The following is a 23,245-nucleotide window of genomic DNA, read 5'->3' on the forward strand; positions in this document are numbered from 1 at the left end:
CTGTCATACAGAGTGAAGTAAGTCAGAAAGAGAAAAACAAATACCGTATGCTAACACATATATATGGAATTAAAAAAAAAAGATTCTGAAGAACCTAGTGGCAAGACAGGAATAAAAACACAGACGTAGAGAATGGACTTGAAGACACAGGGAGGGGGAAGGGTAAGCTGGGACGAAGTGAGAGAGTGGTATGGACATATATATACACTACCAAATGTAAAATAGATAGCTAGTGGGAAGCAGCCACATAGCACAGGGAGATCAGCTCGGTGCTTTGTGACCACCTAGAGGGGTGGGATAGGGAGGGTGGGAGGGAGATGCAAGAGGGAGGGGATATGGGGATATATGTATGTATAGCTGATTCACTTTGTTATACAGCAGAAACTAACACAACATTGTAAAGCAATTATACTCCAATAAAGATGTTAAAAAAAATTGCATTTCTTAGCATGGTGCTTGGCATATGGCAGGCAGTTTTTAAGTTGGGAGTGAATAGGTGAGAACTGAGAGAATGGTTGAAGAACTAGAAAGATTCTTACTCCTTTCAGAGATCTGAGTTCCTTAAAACTCACACACACAAACACATACACACACACACACACACAATGTTGTATAGCAAACAATTCTATTTTTCAAAACCAGACTTTTATTTAAAGCTACTTTCTGCACATATGTAATAACAAATTCATAAACCACATCTTTCCAGATTTAGATTTTCTTTGTATAAAGATAGAGAAATCCTAAGGTTCTTGGAAAAGATATGCCTTGGTGAAGCAATCCCCAAAGTTGTATTTTGGCTTTGTCTAACCATATAATGCATAAACATTCATCGATTTCTTTCATATTGATTTGACATATACCACAGTATTTAATATTTATAGAAAATTAATTTCTTTTATATTTTAAGAGGTTTACTCACATATGTTTAGTTTGTGCAGTTAACAGTCATTACAAAATACATACCAAACATTAACTTTATTATTTCTGACTCAAAATGTATTTTTAGTTCGGCAACACATTATCATCTAATGTGAGGTCATTTTCGAGAACAAATTAAAAACTAGAAACTAATTACTTTAACTTCATAGTCTTGATATTTTAGACATAGGTATTTTTTGTGGAATATAAATAAAAACAAAATGTTCTTCCAACCCAGAAATTCTCTCCACAAATGCAGTGGAGAAATAATACTTTTCTTATTGAATAAGCATTACACCAGAATGTGATGCATATTGCAGGCAATCTGCAAAGAGACTGCAAAGACAGAAAGCAATCTCACCCTTTTATAAAGCCTAGCAGATACAACCCATTACGTATGTTTTCAAGATAAACAATAACTAGTCATCAAGTAATAGGCCTTGATAACATTGCACACATAATTCATCTTGACTTTATTTCCTAATTGGGGTGACCATCAGAGTTAGCTAATAAGCATTATCCACAGGAAAAACAAATGTCTCATCTTTATGACAGAAGGTAGTTTCGCAACTTGGAAAAATTTGCCCACAAAGTTAGGTTCCTACTACCCCATAGAAACTGGGAGAGAGGGGTGCTATCTCTCTCTCTCTTTTATTTGAGGTATAATTGACATATAATATTACAATAGTTTGAGGTATACAACATAATTCCATATTTGTATATATCTCTAACTGATCACCACAGTAATTCTAGTTAACATCCATTACCATATATAGTTACATAATTTTTTTCTTGTGATGAGAACTTTTTAAGATCTACTTTCCTAGCAACTTTCAAATATGCAATACAATATTATTAACCACAGCCATCCTGCTATTACATTCCTATTTTTTATTTTATAACTGGAAGTTTGTATTTCTTGACCATTTTCACACATTTCACCCACCTCCCACCCCCTGCTTCTGGCAACCATCCATTTGTTCTATGTATCTATGAGGGTTTTTTGTTCTGTTTTTTTTAATTCCACATATAAGGGAGATCATATGGCATTTGCATTTCTCTGTGACTTATTTCACTTAGCATAATGCCTTCAAGGTCCATCCATGCTGTTGAAATGGCAAGCTTTCATTCTTTTTTTAAGGCTGAATAATATTCCATGCTGTATATATATGTATACCACAACATCTTTATCCATTCAAGGGTGCTAGCTCTCTTGACATTTGCATTTCAAAGAGATAGTTCCCAGGTCCTTGAGAAACACATTTCTGGGATATAACGCTAACAAAACACAAAATTACAGAGACCTATCCAGTCTTCAAAATAATTTATATACATTTCAAAGAGATGAAAAAGTATACAACAATTACCAGTTTTCTAAGGCAAGTGCTCTAAGAAAGGGAAATCCCTTCTTCCATATCCAATAGGGAGAATTAAGCTTTTTTAAAAAAAATTTTTGTCTTTACATTTGTCTAATTGGTTATGTGTAACCTTTGTAATTTTACTTAACCTTTCTCAACAGTAGAATAATTTAAGAATAAAATAAAAGTTCTTTTAGGCTTAAAAAATACAAATAAACAATTAAAACCCCCATAACACAATGGAAAAAAATAAAATTCTTGTCTTTACAGCACGTTTTGGTTTCTTTAAAAGAGTAGACATGAAAAGTCCCGTTTAAAATTTGTCTATGTGTAGGGGCGTTCACTACAGTAAAATAAATTACTTTGTTTAGAAATTATTAATTATGAACTAATTATTCACTCTTCTTTGGCTCCCATTGTAATACACAAGTTTTGGAGGAGGCGGGTCGAGATAGGGTTGACCTTAGAATTTGCTCCAGGCAAAGAATGTGGTTCAACCAATGCAATGTACGATACAATGCCTTAAAGAGTCGGCTACAGAAACATACCCTGCAATAGTGACTAATAACACCTATCATACTGTTACAGATCACCTACGTCTCTTTGTTTAGATCAAATTACTCATTTTCCACTAAATTCTTTTGGTGAAGGACGCTTCAGAAACAACCCTCACTGGACGAGCAAACCAACTTCGGTTCTTCACGCATGCTAGACTCTGGAAGAGGTAAGAACTTACTACAGGAGACTACTCACAGGACCTGCTGTACACTTTTTAATAGCATCCATCACAATTCCAGCATTGTCTAACCTGTTTTTTAAAGAAGGTCTCAGGCACTGGGAATTACAGGAATGAGAAAGACACTGTTCCCGCCTTTCAGGCACTTCAAGCCGAAAACTACTTTAAAAGAATCAACGTTACAATAGATGCAAGTAAGATACACAGTAAAAGTGACTGATTCGAAGGGGTGAAGGATGCGTATTTAGGGGTGGAGGGTCCGCGACCCCAAAGCCGCTTCCGTTCCCGGAGATTTCAGCTCCCGGGATCACCCAGCACCCCGCGGGCACAATTAACATTTTAATCACGTCTCCGTCCCCACCCTCCGAATTCCTTTCCGGCTGCCGACCCGCCGGGTAGTCCCTTCCAGGCGGCCCCAGCTTATCACCCCCGGCCCGGCCACTTCCCGGCCGCGGCCAGGCGAGCCTCCCAAAGTTTCCTGTGACGCCGCCGCCCGCCTCCGGCCGCATCCCGCCCACACTCCCACCCCGGCAGCCCTGGACACCGGCTAGAGAGGAGCGAGTTACAGGGACGAGGAGAGCTGAGCCACCAGGAGGGCCGCGCGACCCCACCCAAGCTGGGGAGCGAGCCCGGAGGGCGGCGGCCGAAGCTCTACGCCTCCCCTCGCCACGCCCGCAGCCCCCGGTCCGCGCGCGCCCACCGGGCCTGGTGCCCGAGTCCCACCCCTCCGGGGTCCAGGCCAATCGGCCGCGCCCCGCCTCCTGGGAGGTGGTGGAAGAGGGGGTTGGGGGTCGGGAGGCAGTGCCCGCCTTCGGCGGGTGCCCATTGGCTGAGACCTCGAGGGTGCCCGGAGACCGGAGTGCAGCTGGATTGGCCGCGGAGGCTGGTGACAGCAGCGCTCATTGGTTGTGGCGGCCCCCGTGACGCGGGGTGGCGACTGGCTCCCGTGTCTGAGGGGCTCCTGCTTGTCAGGTTCTAGGTAGGTGAGTTTCGCGCCGCCCGCGGCAGGCGCTGTTACCCGGGGCAACGCCGGGGGAGGGGGGAAGAGTTGGGAAGGCCAGCCGAGAACTGGGGCAACACTCCCTGCCCGCAGTGGGGCGCCTGGGGCTCTGCCCTGGCTGCGGCGGCTGCGCCGGCTGTGCCGAGGGCTCTTTCTCCGCCCTCAGCCATCCCCCCCCTCCTGCCCCTGGCTGCGGGGTCTCCCGTCCATCCTGCGCCCGCGGCGGCGCATTCCTGTTTGCGGCTTGGGCCGGGCTGCCCACCCGGCCGGGCGAGGCCCGCCCTTCCCACCCACCCGGGACTGGAGGCTGAGGGGGCGGGTGCCGGCGCGAGAGGGCTGAGGCGGGCGCGACGGCTCCGCCCAGTCGCCGGGTTCGGGGTTTGCGGGGTGTGGGGCGGTGCTGGGAGTACCGTGGGTACCGCCCATCACGCCCGCACCCCCTTTTCTCGGCGCGATCCCCTCGGCGCGGGCCTCGGGCTGGGCGGCCACCCCCAGTCCCTAGGTGTTACCTCCCCAGCCCCTTCCTACCGCTGGGGCCTTGCGGTCTCCCTGGACCGGCACAGTCCGCCCCCAGCTCTTCTCTCGTGTCAGCTTCCCCACCCCCTGCTTTTATCCCCCACCTTCCGTCCCTACTCCTGTCTTGGCCAGGAGTGACCCTCAAGAGATAGTGTGAAGCTAGCGCAGGCGGGGCAATTTCTGTTCTGTTCTCTTTGCCATTTACGGTTGAGGAGGTGTTTGGAGTCACCTTCGGGTCAGCTTTCTGGTTAGTCTCCTTTAGGATCAACTTTCTGAAACACGCTAATTGAGTTGGTTTTGGTAGGGTGGTACGTCTTGCACAAATTAACTGTGAAGCTGTCGCGTGTGTGTGTGTACATTTGTGATTTTGATATATAGTGTTGTGCAGTGCAATGTCTAATAATTTATTAAGGCTACACTTTCATTTTCGATTGCCTTATGGTTAAAAAACCTTAATCTTTTTTATTCATAAGAAGCTGCATATATTCGTAGTAGTCTCACTGTAAATTTGACATAAATTACTCTGGGTGTAGTGCCGTTTTTTTCTTTCTCCAGATGTTTTAAAATACTAAAAAAGTTTCTTAAATGGAGTAAGCGATATAAAAGTGTAACAGAAAAATCAATAAGAATAGACCAAATCTATTTTAGTGATTAAAGACTAGAAAGTACTTTTCCACCTATGGAATGGGGACAGGATTTTTAAAAACTATTGCAAAGTATAATTATTTCACTGTGCAGTGTTGTCCTGGTGTATCTATCTGTATGGGCTTTAGGAAGACATACTTGTGAAGAGCCACACATTTGTCAGTGAATGCAAAGGAGGGCTCAGTGTATGTTTTGTGATCTGGGGAATCTTTTCTGCTAGTTCTCTTGAGCCAAGTGAACTGTTTTCAAAGGTACTGGAAGTATATTAAGGGAGTACATAGGCATACTTGGAAACCTTTCTCCAGTTTCTTCCATGAAAGACCTTTGGCGAAGATCTGTTTCTCTTCCATACTGATGGTTGGCAGCGTTAAATATATACCATGTAAAATTATTTAGGGTCCGGTTAATGCAGCTTCTGCACTATTTCAGAGTTTGATGTCAGTAGTTGAAGGAATAATTCAGGCTTTTGGTAGACCCTTCCTTTTTATTTCATCTTCAACTGTTATGTAGCTATAACTCTGGTCTGTGAACATTTCACATTTGCCTTTTTTTTCCTCCAGTATTTCATTATGAAAAATTTCAAACAATGTAGGCAGGTTCAGTTGTGCTGTAAATACTCACCATCTACACAGAAATAACATTTTCAGGACAGCTGTTACATGGCATATACTAAGGAACAGAGGAACTGAAATTATCAAGTTTGAAAACCAGCATAAATATGTATCAAACCAAAATATTGTAAAGTGCTTATTTCTGTTCGTAGATGGTAATAGTGTTTATAAAAACTGTAGTAATTGAATTCCATGAGACTATTATAAAGCAGTCCTGTGAGTAGGAAGTCATTATCTTTGTAAATCAAGGCCTTGGTGAGTTAACTGTGTTTTGGTAATCAGAAAAAAAAGAAAATCTAATGAACTTGTTATACAAATAAAAGTCTTGTTTTAAAATTGGACTCTTGTGTTAATAGATTATAGTTTTCTACTTGATTTTTAAATGAGCGTCTTCTTTTGAAGACAGGTTGAAGGGACTATCAATTATGCACTGTTTTGGTAACATACTTAATAAATTGGGTCAATCTTATGTATGTTGTTTTGGAATAAGAATGTGTTTTTGTAATGGAAAAAGAAAGCTTACAAATGTGAACTTCTTTTAGTATAACTTTTCCATGGAAAATGAAGTAATTTAGAGAGATTTAAGTTAATTTTAATAGGACTTAAAACTATCTTGCATGTTGTTTCATGGTGTTGCTAAAGGAGTATTTTAATACAGAACTTCAATTTGTGATAAAAAGAATAAGAAACTGGTATAAATTAATTCACATATGTGTATATTATATTTATAATTTTCCCATACTAAGGAAATTCCTGCACTCTTCTTTAAGTATGTGAATCCTGCTTTTCAGTTTTAGTATGCCCTAAATCTGTTTTTCATACTTTGCTCAGTTAATAACTAATTTCTGAAATAGTGAAATTGAGCTATGTCTCAGAATTTATAGATCTTTGGATTGCCTCATTATTATTTTTCCGTATCTCATTTGACTTTGGCATGCTTATGTGTGGTTTATTTTTCATGCCATGCCATTGAGAGATAGAAGGGAACAAGGAGGTCATAATTTTGGAAATTTGGAAGGAATAAGATGTTCAGATACTTTTTAATCAAAGCTCCAACTCCCCCCCACCCCCGCCCCGCCTTCCTCCCTCTTTCCTTTTTTCTTGCTCTCCTGTTTTTATTATAAAAGTTAAATGCTTTAAAATCAATTCAGAAAACTATACAGAAAAAAAGTCATCAGTAATTCCACGATAGTTAATGTTTTGAAATAACTGAAACTTTTGTTTCTTCTGTAACACTCTACCAATCATTGCAATTTTATGGTCTTCATTGTAGTGTGTCAGCACTTACATCTAAACTTGGAGGAGTTCCTGAACTTGAGACTCAGTTAGCCTAAATTAGAAGAAGTCTCCAAAATCTGGAAGAAAAATGGAAAATAATCAATAGAGGACAGATTAGAGTCAGAACAAAAGAATCAGACCCAAGCAATTACCCACTTTTTCTTTTTTCTTAAGTATAAATATAGTCCTAGTTGACCATATGAAACTGCTGTATGACTGACAAAATATGGAGCCTCTCAGGTTTTTTCTTTGGAATTCAAAGTGTCCAGGTAAGATGAAGTTTACTTAGTGCCTTTCTACAGAAGTTTTCGGATATTTCTACTTGGGGGCGATATTTCATATTCAGCTTTTAAAAAATTTAATGTCATGCATGATTTGGAATTATTTCCTAAACATTAATTTATACTTATCAAACTATGACTAATTTTTAGCCTATACAGTATCACCGTTCACTATAAGCTTAATATTGTCTCCTCCTTTAGAAGATTTTAATTAGAAGACTGAAAAGTTCAATGTGTGTGTTTCTTGTGAGATAGCAGGGTATAGTGAAAAGAAGAGTCATTTATTTTGGAGCCAGATAGTCTGGGTTTCAGTCAGAAATTAGGATTTTCTTTTGTGGGATCTTGGGCAAGTTTCTTAATCTCTTTACACCATAGTTTCCTCATCTGTAAAGTGGGGATGATATAATTGCCTCACAAGGTCATTATGAAGAAGAAATGAGACAATTGAGGTAAAATGACTGAATTTAGGGAGTGTTCAGCATTCACATTCAGTTACTTTCATGGTAGTTTTCATTTCATCTCTTCTAGTATTACTGTGTTTATTCTACGATCCTAAAAGTCCCTAAATTTTAGACTTCGGAAATTAAAATAATGTACATTACGCTTACTTAAATTGAATGATATTTACATTTGTACAAACCAAATAATTAGAAATATCTCAGATTAGCAGGGTTTTTTTTTTTTTTTTTAGCTCTTGGGTTACTGTATCTCAGTAGCAATAATCAGAAATTTACCTTAACTGATTTTTACCTCAAAATATGTCCAGTTTGTCTGAATTCCTGAATTATTTTTCTTTCACATTAGATTATCATCTGTTGTTGGATGGTTTCCCTGAATTCTTTTCCTTTGAACCACAAATATTTGCTTAAAAGTGGTACAGAAAAGCTAAATGTTACCTTCTTAAATCTCTAATGCTCCCTGCCGCCTTAAATTACATTTACTTAATCTGTTTAAAAGTTAAACTTTATTTTCAAATGTAATAATACACAAAACTCTTAATTGAAAGTTTTCTGTCTCCTACAGAAATCTCCTATATGATTGTTTTTTAGGGAGCAACATTTTACAGATATCCCTATTTCAAAATGTGTGTTCAGTAAGTATGGGGTTCTGATTCTTAAAGAACACACACTTACAGTTTAAATGCACAGACCAGCCTATAGTTATTGGGTGTTGTGAAGCAAGCACTGAACTGGAAAAAGTTAGGATTGGAACTAAGTAGTCCTTATTGTCTCATCCAGCAGTAAAACAAAGATTTGTGATCTAAGTCAATGATTCTCAATATTTTTTCTACCCAAGTACAAGATATGTACATGTGTGACATATTCTAATACGTAGTTTTCTAGTATGCCCTCTGTAATTCCATCTTACCCTCCCCCACTCTAGGAAGCATATCAGAATGCAAGTGATTGAGAATGACACTGTTATAGGGATAAACTTGAATCTACTCTGATTTATTGAGAAAAGTGAGTCATTAAAAAAAAGGTAAATAACTATTATTAGTAACAAATACTTGAGACACACCTTATAGTACTATCATTGAGACCCAAGTTATTTCTGCATTTTCCTGAAACGAATGCTTCTTCACTTTTTCTTATCAGTGTTGTAATGCTTACGTAAGAAGAGATTACTAATTTTATGTAATTGATAGTGAAGAGCCTTACATTTTAAAGTCAGAGTAAATAAAATAACATTATCATAGAAAAATTGAAATTAGTTTTCCAGTATAAGTTATTTTACTTGTAGAAAAGGTATTTCCATAGTGGGACAAATGGTTTTAGGAAAAGGGGAAACTCTAAATAGTAGAATATTTATATTCTAGGTGTTTAGTATATAAAAATGCTCTTTACAGTGGCTCAGTCAGAAAAATTTCTTTAAAATTACATTTCTGTGAATGAAATTGCTCTTGAATAGTTCATCCTACATAGAAGTAGTATGTATAATATACAGTTTGAAGTGAAGACTTAGGAAGACTATGTTCATTAGACCCTTAGCATTAGCAAGTGGTATTTCTTGAAATGTTTGTGGACCTAGGATATAACTACCTTCATAAAATACAGATTTAATTGAAAAATTTAGTTGATCTCTTCAGACCCTTAATGATTCTATAAACAGGACTCTGTCATCAAAGTTGTTAAGCAATTTTTTTGCTTCTAAAATGAAGGCTGGATGATTTTCATTACATCATTAGTATACATGCAGAGTTTCTTATTGTTGGCTTTTTTGCCCTGGGGTTTGTAGAACAAGAGTGTTTTTGGCTTAATCGCAAAGCCTGCTGCACTGTCACAAAGTTGAAAAGTTAGTTGTTGGTCACTGTAATGCTTGATGCTTGCTGCTGTTTCTTGGTCATGGTTTGACAGGAGTTGGACACTTCAGGAGTTTGTGTCCCTTCTACTCTCTGTATGTCTTCAGCTTGGAAAGATTTCCCAAGCTTCTCCTGTCAGTTGTTGGAACTTTTTGTTAATTTCACGTTATACCAAGAATAATGCATTTGACTCTTCTACCAATATTCAGTTTTGGTAACAAATGGTTCAATAGCCACCCTAGCAGCCACATGACTTCTTACTTCGTGAGAATGTTTATACAGTGCTCTGACTTTGTCTTGAATTATATTTCCTTCAGAATCACATGCTTTCTATATACATTCATATACAAGTTAGCCATCATTTCAACTTTCAGTAAGGTTTTAAAATTTTGCTTTGGTAGGAGCAAAGGAAACATTTTAAGCATAACCTTTTTGTTTGTTTTAGTATACAGTCTGTGGTGTATGGTGGACTTTCTAATGACACTGATCCAGTCACTGTCACATTTCTTATCCATTCTGAATTTACTGCAAATTTATATATTTTGGTTAAGTACCATCACTTTGTCAGGCCTCTTTACTTTCTATGTATTAAATAAATTGGCAATAGTAGATTAATTAAAGGGAACTGAACAGTGCAGTTGTATCAGATAAGTTTTAATGACAAATAACTTGATGATCATTATCCTGATTATTTATAAACAATTATGTTGGACAAAGGATAAGAATTTTCATCTAGATTTATATATAATAGAACTTTTTGCAAAGCAGGAGGCTGATTTCTTTCTCTTACCAATAGTTATGTGTGTGTATATATGTATATATATAATATATTGTATTATGATTATTTATGCATAGCCCTTTTTTATCCCCTCCTCAACATTTCTAAGGAAGAAACAGTTTCTGTCAGTAAAAGTTTTTGAGTAAATTCAGATATTGTTATGGGGGAGAGGCATTGACATTTCTTTAGTGCCTGCTAAAAATGTTAGGCATTTTTGTACATTTGTTTTTATTTTCATCACAGCCCTGTAGATTGGGTAGCTTGTATTTTCTTTTTGTGATCTGGAACCAATCTTAGGTCATATCCAAGGAGATTTAGCTATAAAGTGATACCTGGGATTTAAATTTAGGTCTTTGATATGCTAAATCTCAAATAAATGAAATGATAAAAGTCTAAACATAGTGAACTATTAGCAGTCCTGGACTTAATATTTTCAGTTTCAATTACTTGGGAGTGACTCTAAAAGTCCATTTTGAAGTATTTGAAGTTTTGCTGAAATAATTTCCTCTTATTGGAAGTGAGACCCTAAGATATGCATGACCTCACCTAACTGCCCAGTGTCTACATCTCACCTTGACTTTGTTCTCAGTGTGAAGTTATCCTGTATAATAACTTTTGTCAAGTGATAAAATGTTGCTTCTTTGTAAAAATTTTCCTGAAAAAGAAAGCCAGCTGCTAGAAGTGAAGAAAAAGTAGAGGCCTAAGAAAGTGGTAGATCTTAGCCAGCAAATGGGCATTTTTCAATATGTTTAAAAATGGAATGTTGAATCCAGTGAGTCTGGATGTGAATCAATCTACCACACCTTCTAGGGAAACAAAACTTGCCTTGTGGAGCATTGTTATTGAATGTTTCAGCTCTGTCAAAAATTCTCATGGGGGCTTCCCTGGTGGCGCAGTGGTTGAGAGTCCGCCTGCCGATGCAGGGGACACGGGTTTGTGCCCCGGACCGGGAAGATCCCACATGCCGCGGAGCGGCTGGGCCCGTGAGCCATGGCCGCTGAGCCTGCGCGTCCGGAGCCTGTGCTCCACAACGGGAGAGGCCACAACAGTGAGAGGCCCGCGTACCGCAAAAAAAAAAAAAAAAAAAAAAAAAAAATTCTCATGGTTTTTAAATTTCTTGAAAATGTCAGGGGTCTTATATTCATAAATTCTATCCCATTTCCCTTTTCTCTCACACTCAACAATAATATTGATAGAGATTTGACTATTTGTAAATAGCTGCTACTTTCTAGAAGTTAATGTCATTCTGACAAATATCTTAAAATACTAAAATAAACAATAGTATTCTCACTTAAAAGATAATATGGGTGTCCTTTTCTGAGTTTCACAATTAATTATAACAATAGTAGCTAGTCAGTGGTGATGGTCTCTTTCTAAGGTTATGATGTTCTATTAATATTTTGGAGCCAATTTACCCCATCACTGAAACTGGCAGTCTAAAATTGAAGTGACTTAGCTTAAAGACACTTGCTATTACATGTCCTTAAGGTAGCTTACATTGTAAAAATAACGCAGAAATGTTCTATGCTATACAAGAGGCAAGTTGTTGCAGGAATGGGACAGAGAGGAAGAAGGTGTGAGATTCTTCTTTTTTTGGTTATTCAACAAATGTTAGTAGAATACTCACTTCATGTAAGGTCTTACTTTATGGCTACAGATAATTTTAAAGCGTAGAGAAGTTTCAGACTGTTTTCTTGAGAGAGAGAGTAGATGTAGTGGAAAGAGCATGACTATTAGAGCTAGACCCATTTAGGGTTGCATCTGTGCTACCTGTAATTAGTTGTATGAATTTAGGCAAATAATTTAATGCTTATATCTTCAGTTTTTTTTTTTTTTTTTGGTTTGAAAACTAACCCCAGTTTTGTCTAACTGGTAATGATACTAGATTTTTAATACCTTTCAGTTGCATGAGACTAAACCCCTACTCACAGTATCTTAGGGCACTGGGACAAACAGGAGTGTATTCTCTTTAGGTATGGATGGATTCAGGGGCTCAGTGGCCTCAGCAAACTCAGTGGCTTTCTCCTGTGTTAGATATGCTCTCAGGTAGGATTTCTCCATGAGGAGCTCCCTGATGGTTTACATTCTTTCAGTTTAGCAAGCCCAACATAAAAAACACTTTTCCTACTCATAGTTTTAGCAAAAGCCCTGGGATTACATCTCATTGAATGAGTTAGGTCATGTTTCCATCTTTGATCCTGTGGTCAGGGGAATAGTATATGATGATAGGCCAGGTCTGGATCACGTGTTAACTATTGGAACTGGGAATAGGAAGTGTGGTCAGCCACGTGGTCTGAACCTTGTGGACTGAGAGTCAGGGTTGGTGGTTCACTGAAAGAAAGAAGGTACTGTTACCATGGGAAGTGGGAGTTGATGCTGGGCAAGCATAACCAAAAAACATTCACTGTAATCCTCCTAGTGTGCATCCATGTCCTCCCTCATATATAAACCCTTGAAAAAATGCCCTCATCTAATATAATGCAGTGTTTCACTTAAAACTTCCAGTGCATTTACCACTTGACCCCCAACAGAGGAAGACAACTCAAAGACTTGTTTAATTACTGCATCAAACTTTAAGTCTAGAATCGCTGGGTAATTTCTCTCAGTTCTGTTTGAAAAGACAGTCTCAGGGTCAAAAAACTTATGGTTAAATCATAAATATAACTAATTGTAATAAAGCCAGTATTTGGTGATAGAAGGAAGATAACATAAGGACAATAAAAACTCTTAATTAGAAAAGAAAAAAAGGGGAAGTAACCCACAGAGATTTTCCAGTCCATGATCTGTACATATTTCATTGGTCAGACAGAGGTGGCAAGGACTCTGCCTGGGCAGTGGAATAAGATTTTTTTTTTTTTTTTTGCGGTATGCGGGCCTCTCACTGTTGTGGCCTCTCCCGTTGCGGAGCACAGGCTCCGGACACGCAGGCTCAGCAGCCATGGCTCACGGGCCCAGCCGCTCTGCGGCATGTGGAATCTTCCCAGACCGGGGCACAAACCCGTGTCCCCTGCATCGGCAGGCGGACTCTCAACCACTGCGCCACCAGGGAAGCCCAGTGGAATAAGATTTTTGATTAGCCAACATGGCTGTCTCTTGTTCTACCACCCAGGAAGATCTTTGTTATTTCTCCTCCTGGTCACAGCCAACATGGGTATTGAGAAGAATTCCCTTACTGGGGCCTGCACAGTTTTAGCAGCCCTTTTGCTATTGATGAGAGCTTGGAGTCCAGGAGAACATCTTGAGGGCTGAGCAGTAACAAATCTTTGTTGGGAGTTTCTTAGTCAATACAACTTTCTTATAAACTTAGTAGGTTTTTGATTTATTTGTATTTGACCAACAGTCTCCCCAGTACCTAAAGCCCAAAGCCTAGTCCTTGAATCAAACTATTGCCCTGGTATGTCTCTAAACAACTTTGCCACCCTAATTCAGTGAGTAGTTCTCCAACAGGGGACATTATTTTATTTTATTTTATTTTTACCTCGGGATATTTGGCAATGTCTGGAGACATTATTATTATCACAATAGGGGGTGGTGGGGTGAGTAGGCAGGTGTCACTGGCATGTAGAGGTAGTGCCCAGGGATACTGTTAAACATCCTGCAATGCACAGGACAGCCTCCCACAACAAAGAATTTTCCAGTTCAATATGTCAATAGTACTGAGGTTTGGAATCAAGCAAATCCTAGGCTTCTCAATCTTCATCTTGGCCTCTGTCTCTAGGCCATTCAGAGCAACTTGTTGAAGTAACGGTGCACAATTGGTTTGTTCCTGCTTCCAGGCTGTAAATATATTTTTGGCTAGGATGGTTGGGGAGGAGCCCAGAGCACCAGGCTTTCCCCACCTTTTATTTTGTGTGGTTAAAGACCCAAATTTTAGTTTAGGGATATTTGATTTTCAACCATGTAAACTGCAAGATAATCAGCTGTCTTGAATTTGTAATGAAAGACTGAAAAGATTTTCCTTTTATTAAGACTTCACTCAAAGTTTGCTTTTCTTTTGAGGGGCCTTACTGAAGACTGCTGCATAGTAGGCAATATACCAACATCCTGACATTTTTACTAAGTGCCCTTCAGTTCCATCCTTACTAGGCAAGTAGTCTGCTTTTTTTTTTTGAGGTGGGAATTTACCAGATGTTTTGCTTATTATGGATTGGTGACTTCTCACCCTATAATACAGGGATACCAGATTCCCTTCATTTTCTTTTATTGACTCAAATCAGTTCTACACTTTAGGGCTGTCATTTGTAATTATTGATTTCCAGCATAAATTTTTATATTTGTCAGTCTTCTTTTGTATGCCAGTGATAGAAATTCAGTTAAAAAATCAATCCTTCCCATCTCTGTAAGTGGCAACTCCATTTGTGTTAATGCTCAGACTCCAAACCTCGAAGTTATCCTTGACTGTTTTTCTTTCACCTCCCCAATACAATGTTTCAGTATATTCTGTTGGCTTCAAAATATATCTGACATCTGACCAGTTCTTATCACCTCTACTTGGGTCACTCTGGTTCAACACCATCTTCTCTCTCCTTCTACATAACTCCTAGCAAGTCTCCCCACTACTACTGGTACTCTCAGAATATTTGCCTCAGAATACTAATAACATTCTTTTGAAATGTAAGAGATTACATCACTTTTTCTCAGAATCTTTCACTAGCTTCCCGTGTAACTCAGAGTACAAGCTCAAGTCCTTAAAATGAGCTAGTTTTGTGGTCCTGCTCTCCCTCCCTCCTGAGGATCTTTCTCTGAACTCAGATTTTACTGTTGTCTCCACCGCTCACCCCATGTAGGCCTCCTTGGTCTTCCTTAAGTAGGTACTTTGACTTACTGTTCCCCCAGCCTGGAATGCTCTTCTCCAGATATCCATATGACTCACTTCCCCATCTGCTCTAGGTCCTTGCTGAAATAGGACTTCCTCTGTAAGTTCTTTGATTACCGAACAGAAATCTGAAATCTCCTACCTCCCCCATACTTGTTACCTTTTCCCACCTTTTCCTTCATTATAGCCCTTATCCTTCTCCTGCTTTTTCTTTCTTTATAGCCCTTATCACCACTTAGCACTTTGCATTTTACTTAGTTATTTTGTATTTTTTTCCCTCTCTCTAGAATATAATCTCCATGAGGGCAGGAATTTTTGTCTCTGTTGTGTGTGTGTGTGTGTAGGAAAATTCATGACACATATTTTAGTAGGCTTCCAGCAAATATTTGTTGAATGAATTAATAAATAAGCCAAAATAGTTTATTGCAACATGTAATTGATAATTCTAAAACACTGATGAGAACACCCTGCAGAGGGAGAGAGATTACTCATTTAGCAAATCTTCTGTAGGGGAGAGGGGGAAAGTGTCATTAGATTTATTAACCTAGACTATAAGTCAATATAAGTATAAAAAATATGAAGTAACGGGACCCCTTGGTGGCACAGTGGTTAAGAATCCACCTGCCAATGCAGGGGACAGAGGTTCAAGCCCTGGTCTGGGAAGATCCCACATGCTGTGGAGCAACTAAGGCCGTGCGCCACAACTACTGAGCCTGCACTCTAGAGCCCGTGCTCCGCAACAAGAGAAGCCACCACAATGAGAAGCCCGTGCACCACAATGAAGAGTAGCCCCCGCTCGCCACAACTAGAGAAAGCCTACGTGCAGCAACGAAGACCCAACACAGCCAAAAATAAATAAATAAATTTATATATATATCAAAAAAAGGCCAAATCTATTCTAAGATAAATAAGGCTTTAAAAAAATATGAAGTAACATAAGAAATATAAGTTAAAAAATATAAGTAAATGTCTTACAGGGAAGGGAACCAAAGGGCTTTATTTCTCATTGGAGGTCTCTATCTTTAGGGAGATATTGTTTCTAGTTTCTAAGTTTGTCTGTTATGCAAATACCCTTGTAGTACCTTTTGCTTAGAAGGCTCTGACTGTGCAGGAACTTGAGAAATCCAGAGAGAATTCTTTCCCATTAATAATTCTGCATTCCAGCAGCTACATCTGAACTCACCTGAACTCAGACGTGATTAAATCTAGAGATAAAATGTTTTCAAAGTTTTCTTCGTTTCTCTTGTCATCCCTTGGCACTTCCTTGGGTTGGCTCACTGTCAAATAGGTACTTACTGTGTTCTTTCAGTTTAGCAACCTCAGCTGAAAGTTTTCTTTCTGATTAGGTCCTGCAAAATTTTGGGATTGAGTCTTATTGGTCCAATTGGGTCACATGCTCATTCCTGAACCACTGCTTGGGGCAGGGAATATGCTGATTGTCCAGACCTGGGCGCCTATTCCACCTGCACCTATTCCAGGAACTTCCTGTTTATTTCAGTAACTTGAGAGTGGAAAGGATCAGTGCCACACAAACTACAGTGATTGACAATAGAGAAGGATGGTTCAACAGAAGAAAATTTAAATGCTGCTACCAAAAGGAAGGGAGTTGAAAACAACACAGGTCCATCACTTACACTCACATGCAACTCACACTCATTTTGTTTCGAAAGCTTAGACTCTTACTGTATGTAGGCATTCCTGCCTGATCTATTTATCACCTAACATCACATCATGAATAAGAAATTTTCTTTGAAAACATAATTTTAAATGGATATAAAATTAAATTTAAATTCATTGCTTGATTTTAGATATTTGGTTTATCAGAATTAGATTTTGGTTTATCAGAATTGGGATGTTACCTATTGGAGAAGTAGGAGAAGTAGAGATCAGAAGGAGAAGTAGGGCCAGGACTGGGGTGAGGCAAAAGAGATGCCTGGGACACAAAGTGTACATCGATACTCACTTTTAGGGTCATGCAACTGCAGGGTGGCACTTGCATGACCCTGAGAGTGAGTGTCTGTAAATTTTGCACCCTGGGCACCTCTCTTGTCTCACCCTAGTCCCAGTCATAATGAGAAGCACATTCAGGGAATAGGAACTATGTTTGGCTGTGAGTGTGAGTTAGAGATGGTAGCCCATATAATTGAGCAAGTTGGTGGGAATGATTAAGGTGCACTAGATAGTAGTTATTATGCATTTTCACTTGTCTATAGAAACCTTTGCTGAGCTCTGCTAAGGATGATAATACCTTTGAAGTAATACAAGGAATATAAGTTTTATTCATGGATTTATAGTAATTTGAATAAGGAAATGTTCCATTTAGAGATACTACCGAGAAAGCTGTTATTTATTTTTAACTCAAACTATTTCAAGTGGAATATTATTTTTTTCATTGAAAAATAAAAATTGTAGAAAAGACTTGAGTTAGAGAGTGTTACATAAGTAATACCTATGTACTTTGGCTAGCTTCCTTAAGCAAGACGTTTGCCACTGCTCAATGTTGGATATGAAATCCCAGTAGAATAGTTGTCTTTCTTGTTCTTAAGTCTTTGAAAATAACTTTCTGTATCATAGTGAGAGACTAGAATATGGAATTCTAGACATCTCTCAAGTTCCTTTGCTGATAGAGAAGAGAAGCTGAAAAAATTTTAAACAGATTGTCCAGTAATTTTGAGGTCTGTGTTTGAAGTGGAATTAGATAACATATGTAATGTGTGTATACTTAGGTACACATTCACTACATTTTGTTTCTTGGAAATCTGTAGTACTGTTTAATATTGGAGGTTTGATTTAAGATACTCGATTGAAAGCAGTATAGAAGTCATGATTAAAACTTCCATATTTAAATATCATTTTAAGGCTTTGACAACTTTTGTCAAAGCCTTACTTTACACCAAAGTGTACAAATCAGAGAAAGCCATAATTCCCCTTGGAATTTCATCCATTCAGTAGCCACTTGTTTGGTGGCTATAACGTTCAGGTATTGTGTAGGATGCTGGCTATATTAAGATAATAACCCCTGTCCTTAATCACGTCACAGTTTAGTGGAAGAAGAGGAATATAATAACACTTTCATTGTATGTTGATTAGGTTTCCAACCCATTCTAGCATTGAGAACCTTGTCAAATCTAGAAAAGTAAAATGCTTGTTAGGGGGCAAAGAAGGAATGCTTTTGGAAACGCGTAAAAAGCTTAGAAGAGTAGGAGACGTGGAAGATATTCCTGATATACTGTGTTTGGTTAGTTTCCTGACCAGAAAGAAAGGAATAATCTTATTTCTTGGTAACATCTATGAAATGTCCTCTGATTCATGCGAAAGTCAAGGAAGCAATGACAATGACAAAGCAAGCAATGACAGGAAACAGAATAGGCAAACAGAAAAGAGGAGCTTGAAAGAAGAGAGTTGATTATAAACCAAGAAGTCAGGGTTAGAAATATGAGGGCATGAGGCAAAAAATGAGAAACTGTGACAGGGCTGTAAACTGCACATTCAACATCAGTGGTAAAGATGAGAGCCAGTGACCAAGGAACATCTTAGAAATTCTCCTAGTTTCAAGGATTGAATGAGAGCAGCCAACATCAGAGCCATGCTTTGGCATACCGAATCATGTTAGACAAAGAAAGTGGGTGTTTGCCAGGAGAATCCTTCCCAAACCTTCCCAGCCTTTGACAAAGTTTTTCTTACATAGTTAGTTATTTCTTTAGGCTGTAATATCTTAACATATTATATATAAAATATTTAAAATTTTGCTTCTTCTAATGTGTTTCAAATTTGAAATTAGTTTTATGCTGTGAAAATGGAGAAAAACATGAATTACCTCTTCAAAACTGAGGAAATAGGTTAGGGAGAAGATAAAATGCATTACTTATTGAGAAAGTTGTGGAAAGAAAGGGGAGAGAGTAAGCAGGGGATGGACAAGCTAGGTAAGCATAGCATCCTGATTTTTAATGTCGTGAGCGTGATGAACTGCCAAAGTTGATTTCCAGTAGGAGCCTACCATACTCCATGTGTCCATTTTTACCTTTTTCTCTGTAGTGAACAGTTCTGACTCCTTGAATTTCTTCTTGCAGCTCATGTTTTCTGCCTAGACATATGACGATTCCCGTGAGACTTCACTGCACGTTTTCTCAAGTGTCTTCCTCATCCCTAATGTGTAATCCTTCAACATGGACCTGCTACTTTAGCTAAGATATGACCAGCAACGAATAGTAGTAAGGTAGGATTACTTTACTCTTCTTAGTAAATTACTAAATAAATTTATATATATATATACACACACACACATATATTAATACATATATATACATATATATAGATATATTTTTTTTTCCTCTGAAACTGTGAAAACAGTTTTGACTTGTTTTAATTTTATAGTGTTCTTTATGTTATTCTCCTACCTAGGCAGGCTACAATCATTTTATATTTGTGTTATTTATTTTTTTGCTTGGCATTTATCCTACTGCATTCTATTCCATTTGTGATTTAGTTATTATTTTTTTCAACTAACACTTACAGACAGCAGAAGCCAACTCTGTATCTCTTTCCCGACCTGTGTGCCCACCAGTCCCATATTTTCAACTGCCTTGTACCAAACTCAGTGTATTTTATTTTTCTTCTTAAACACTTACTTCTTCTGCTGGTTTTTGTATTTCCATTAATAGCATTATTAGTCCATTATCTAATATAGTCCTGTATTCATTTACCTTTTTATTCATTTATTTGATGCACATTAATAGGCTTGTATTAAGGATCAGAGAATTTCCTGGGGATTCTGGTGATATAATGATGGATAAGTTGGATATCCTATCTTTATAGCTTATATTCTAGAGGATGGGAGAGGTTAAGAACTACACTGGCAAAATAATTATGAATTGCAGTAAATTTTTTGGAGGAAAGTAAATGACTTGGAGATAAGGTGGCCGGAGCTACTTCAGATAGGGTGGTCACAAAAAACTCCTCTAAGGAGTTGGTATTTAAGGTGAAACCTATATATGAGAAGGAGCTATTTCAAGGAGGGGGTGTGTGTGTGTGGGGGGGGCATGGTGGTGGTGATATTTTTGGTGGGGAAAGCATTCTCATTTGAAGGAATGGAAGAGTGAAATAAGTCAAACAGAGAAAGGCAAATACTGTGTGTTCTCACTTTTATGTGGAATCTTAAAAAGCCAAACTCATAGAAATAGAGAGTGGAATTGTGGTTGCCAGAGTCTGGGAAATGGGAGAAATGGGGAGATGCTAGCGGTCAAAGAGTGCAAACTCCTAGCTATAAGATGAATAACTTCTGGGGATCTAATGTAGAACATGGTGAATCTAATTAAAAATACTGTATTATATACTTGAAAGTTTTTGAGAGAATAGATCTTAAATGCCAACACCACTCACTCACACACACACACACACACACACACACACACACACACTCAGTTGTAATTAGTGAAGGTATGGAGATGTTAACCAACTTTATTGTGATAATCATTTTACAATGTATACGTGCATCTAATTATCACATTGTACACCTTAAACTTACATATCTTATATGTCAATAATATCTCAATAAAGCTGGGTGGAAAACAAGAAAAAAAAAGGAATAGTGGGTACAAAGACTTTGAAGGAGGAAAGAGCTTGGTGAATTTGAGGAATTTAAAAAATTGCGTTGTGGCTGACATAGTAGGAGAGACGGAGATGGGTAGGAAGAAGTTATAGAAATATTCAGGGCTTTGAAGGGTTTGGCATGTAGTTTGTTTTGTTCTTAAATGATATCATCGTTTTAGCTTCTATGTGAGGAATGGACTAAGTGGGCTGGGACTGAAAGCTGGCAATTTTAGGAGCTAAGGTGAGAGATAGTGGTGCCCTGATTAAGATGTTAGCAACAAGAGCGAGATGGATGGATTTGAGATGACTTTCTTTTTTTTTAGTCAAAATCTATGGATATTTTTGGTGTGGAAAGAGTGTTACTCAAGGATGACTCCATGATTTTTGGGTTTTGAGCAACTGGGTGGGTGCTAGCATCAGGTACAGAATCTTTTTAGATAATTATCTTTCCCATTATCTCAAGGATTAGTTGTTTTACCAAAAGGGAAATTAATTATAATGCTACAAATAACATTAGTGCTGGAAATAAAAGCATCTGACAAATTTGTAATATGTACTAGTTAATACATTGTTTTGCTTTATTTTAGGTGCAAACACATAGTTTTTAATTCAATAGAAATTGAATAGATATTAAAGTAGACCTTTGCACTTCTGTGTTACTTATTTTTTCTAAGTTAATTAGTAGTCATATCTTTCTTTTGTATTTTTTTTGCTGAAGAATTTTTAAAGTGTTTTCAAAAGAGAGGAGTTAATATTGTTTGTGACAAGCATTTGGTTAGCTGTTTTAAATACTTTATTTTTTTTTTACAGTCCTGTGAGTTTTCCTTCTTCGCATTTGGTTATCTTTTGAGTTTTAGAGCTGAGAAGAAGTAGTTGAATAATGGGATTTTGTAGCTGGAAGGTTACCTTAGAGATCATTCACTTCCTCTTCTTTCAGCTGAGACCTAGAGAGCTTCCATGACCTGCCCAAGATCACACAGTTGATTTTCAAGTTTGCTGAGGCTAGTGCTGCTTTTACCCCTTATGCTTCTGTCAAGCTGGCATCTTCTCAAGCCATCTTCCCACCCCTTCAATATTTCATTTTGAAAATGTTCAGTGCTACAGAAAAAATGGAAAATGCGGGACAATGAACACCCATATCACCTTTCATCTGTATTCACTCATTTAATTTTTGCTACATTTTCTCTCTCTTTATCTATTTATATATTTTAAAAACTGCTAGAAACTATATTAAAAATATATATTATATTTATATTATACATAAATATAGAATATAAATTTTTAAGCGTGCATTTCCTAAGAATATGGATAATTTTCTGCATGGTTATATTATCAATATTTATATAAGAAAATTAACATTAATTTAAGAATATGTTTAATATAATGGTCCATATTCAGATCTCCCCAGTTGTCCCTAAACATTTTTTTTTGAGTTTTTTGGATTTAGGATTCAATCAGGTTTCATGCACTGTATTTGATTCTTATCTCTTTATTCTCTTTTAATCTTGAACAGTCCCCACCTCTTTTTGTTTTTCATTATCTATCTGTATTTTCTCTTAAAATATATAGTTTGTGTATACTTAATGTCTTTCTTGAGAATTGCCTGGTTTCTGAGAACATTATTCATCCAAAACTTATTTGCAGTTTGCTTTTTCCTTCCAATTCTCTGAGGTTGCTGGAGATAAAATTGTTTATTACAAGCTTTTCTTGAAAAACATCAATCCAACTTTAAATATACTTTGGCTGAGGTTTCTACATTTGGTTGCATTAAGTTAAAGATAAAAAAAAACTGGGAAATTTATGTTGTATTCAACCCACTGGCACCAGTTGGCAATTGAAATTCATTTAAAACAACTGAAGTCTGCAGGAGTTATTCTCCCACCTACAGTGGCCCACTCCCACCTCCTCACCAGTTGATTATACCTAGGAATATATACGTAGTCACTGTGGACGTTACAAAGCTTTAGCTGTCTAAGTCTTCATCTTTGAAAAATGCACAATTTCAAGTGGGAAGTAGATTGAAATGCAAATGATATATAAGTAAGTTAGTAGAGACAATCGGAGCTAGGCACAATAAGAAAAGATCTAAGTACCTGCTCTCTCTGGTACTTGTGTAGGGCTGGCCTTCAGTGAGTGTTTCTTTCTTCCTTCCTTGCTGGCTTTTGAGTTTCACAGATTTGTTTGGTTTTCTTTAAGAATTGCATGGAATTTAGGAACAAGTGGAGCTTTGTGGGGAGGAAGTGGGAGGTAAGTTTTAAGCAGTATTTTCCAAGTGGGGAGAGTCATATTTTGGTCGAGAGGAAAGGAAGATAAGTGCCAGTGAGGAAGGAACTACTCTGGATGTTTTAGGGATGTCTATGAAGACTTTTCCTTCAGGCAGGATTAGATTATACTTCTGTGTTTTTACTATACTTGGT

At 38.0% G+C, this 23,245-nt stretch overlaps 1 protein-coding gene across 1 annotated transcript in view; it reads left to right on the forward strand.

Annotated features, from left to right (window-relative positions):
* The first annotated feature begins 3,972 nt into the window (after positions 1 to 3,972).
* Positions 3,973 to 23,245, forward strand: part of FER (FER tyrosine kinase) — a 466,095-nt gene continuing 446,822 nt past the window's right edge. The window contains exons 1-2 of the mRNA XM_082651708.1: positions 3,973 to 3,991; positions 19,310 to 19,455. The gene's annotated coding sequence lies outside the window, so the exon portion shown is untranslated. The remainder of the gene's footprint in view (positions 3,992 to 19,309; positions 19,456 to 23,245) is intronic.

The sequence above is a fragment of the Grampus griseus genome (genome assembly GCF_964374135.1).
Source record: "Grampus griseus genome assembly, chromosome: 3".
Classification (NCBI taxonomy): Eukaryota; Metazoa; Chordata; class Mammalia; order Artiodactyla; family Delphinidae; genus Grampus; species Grampus griseus.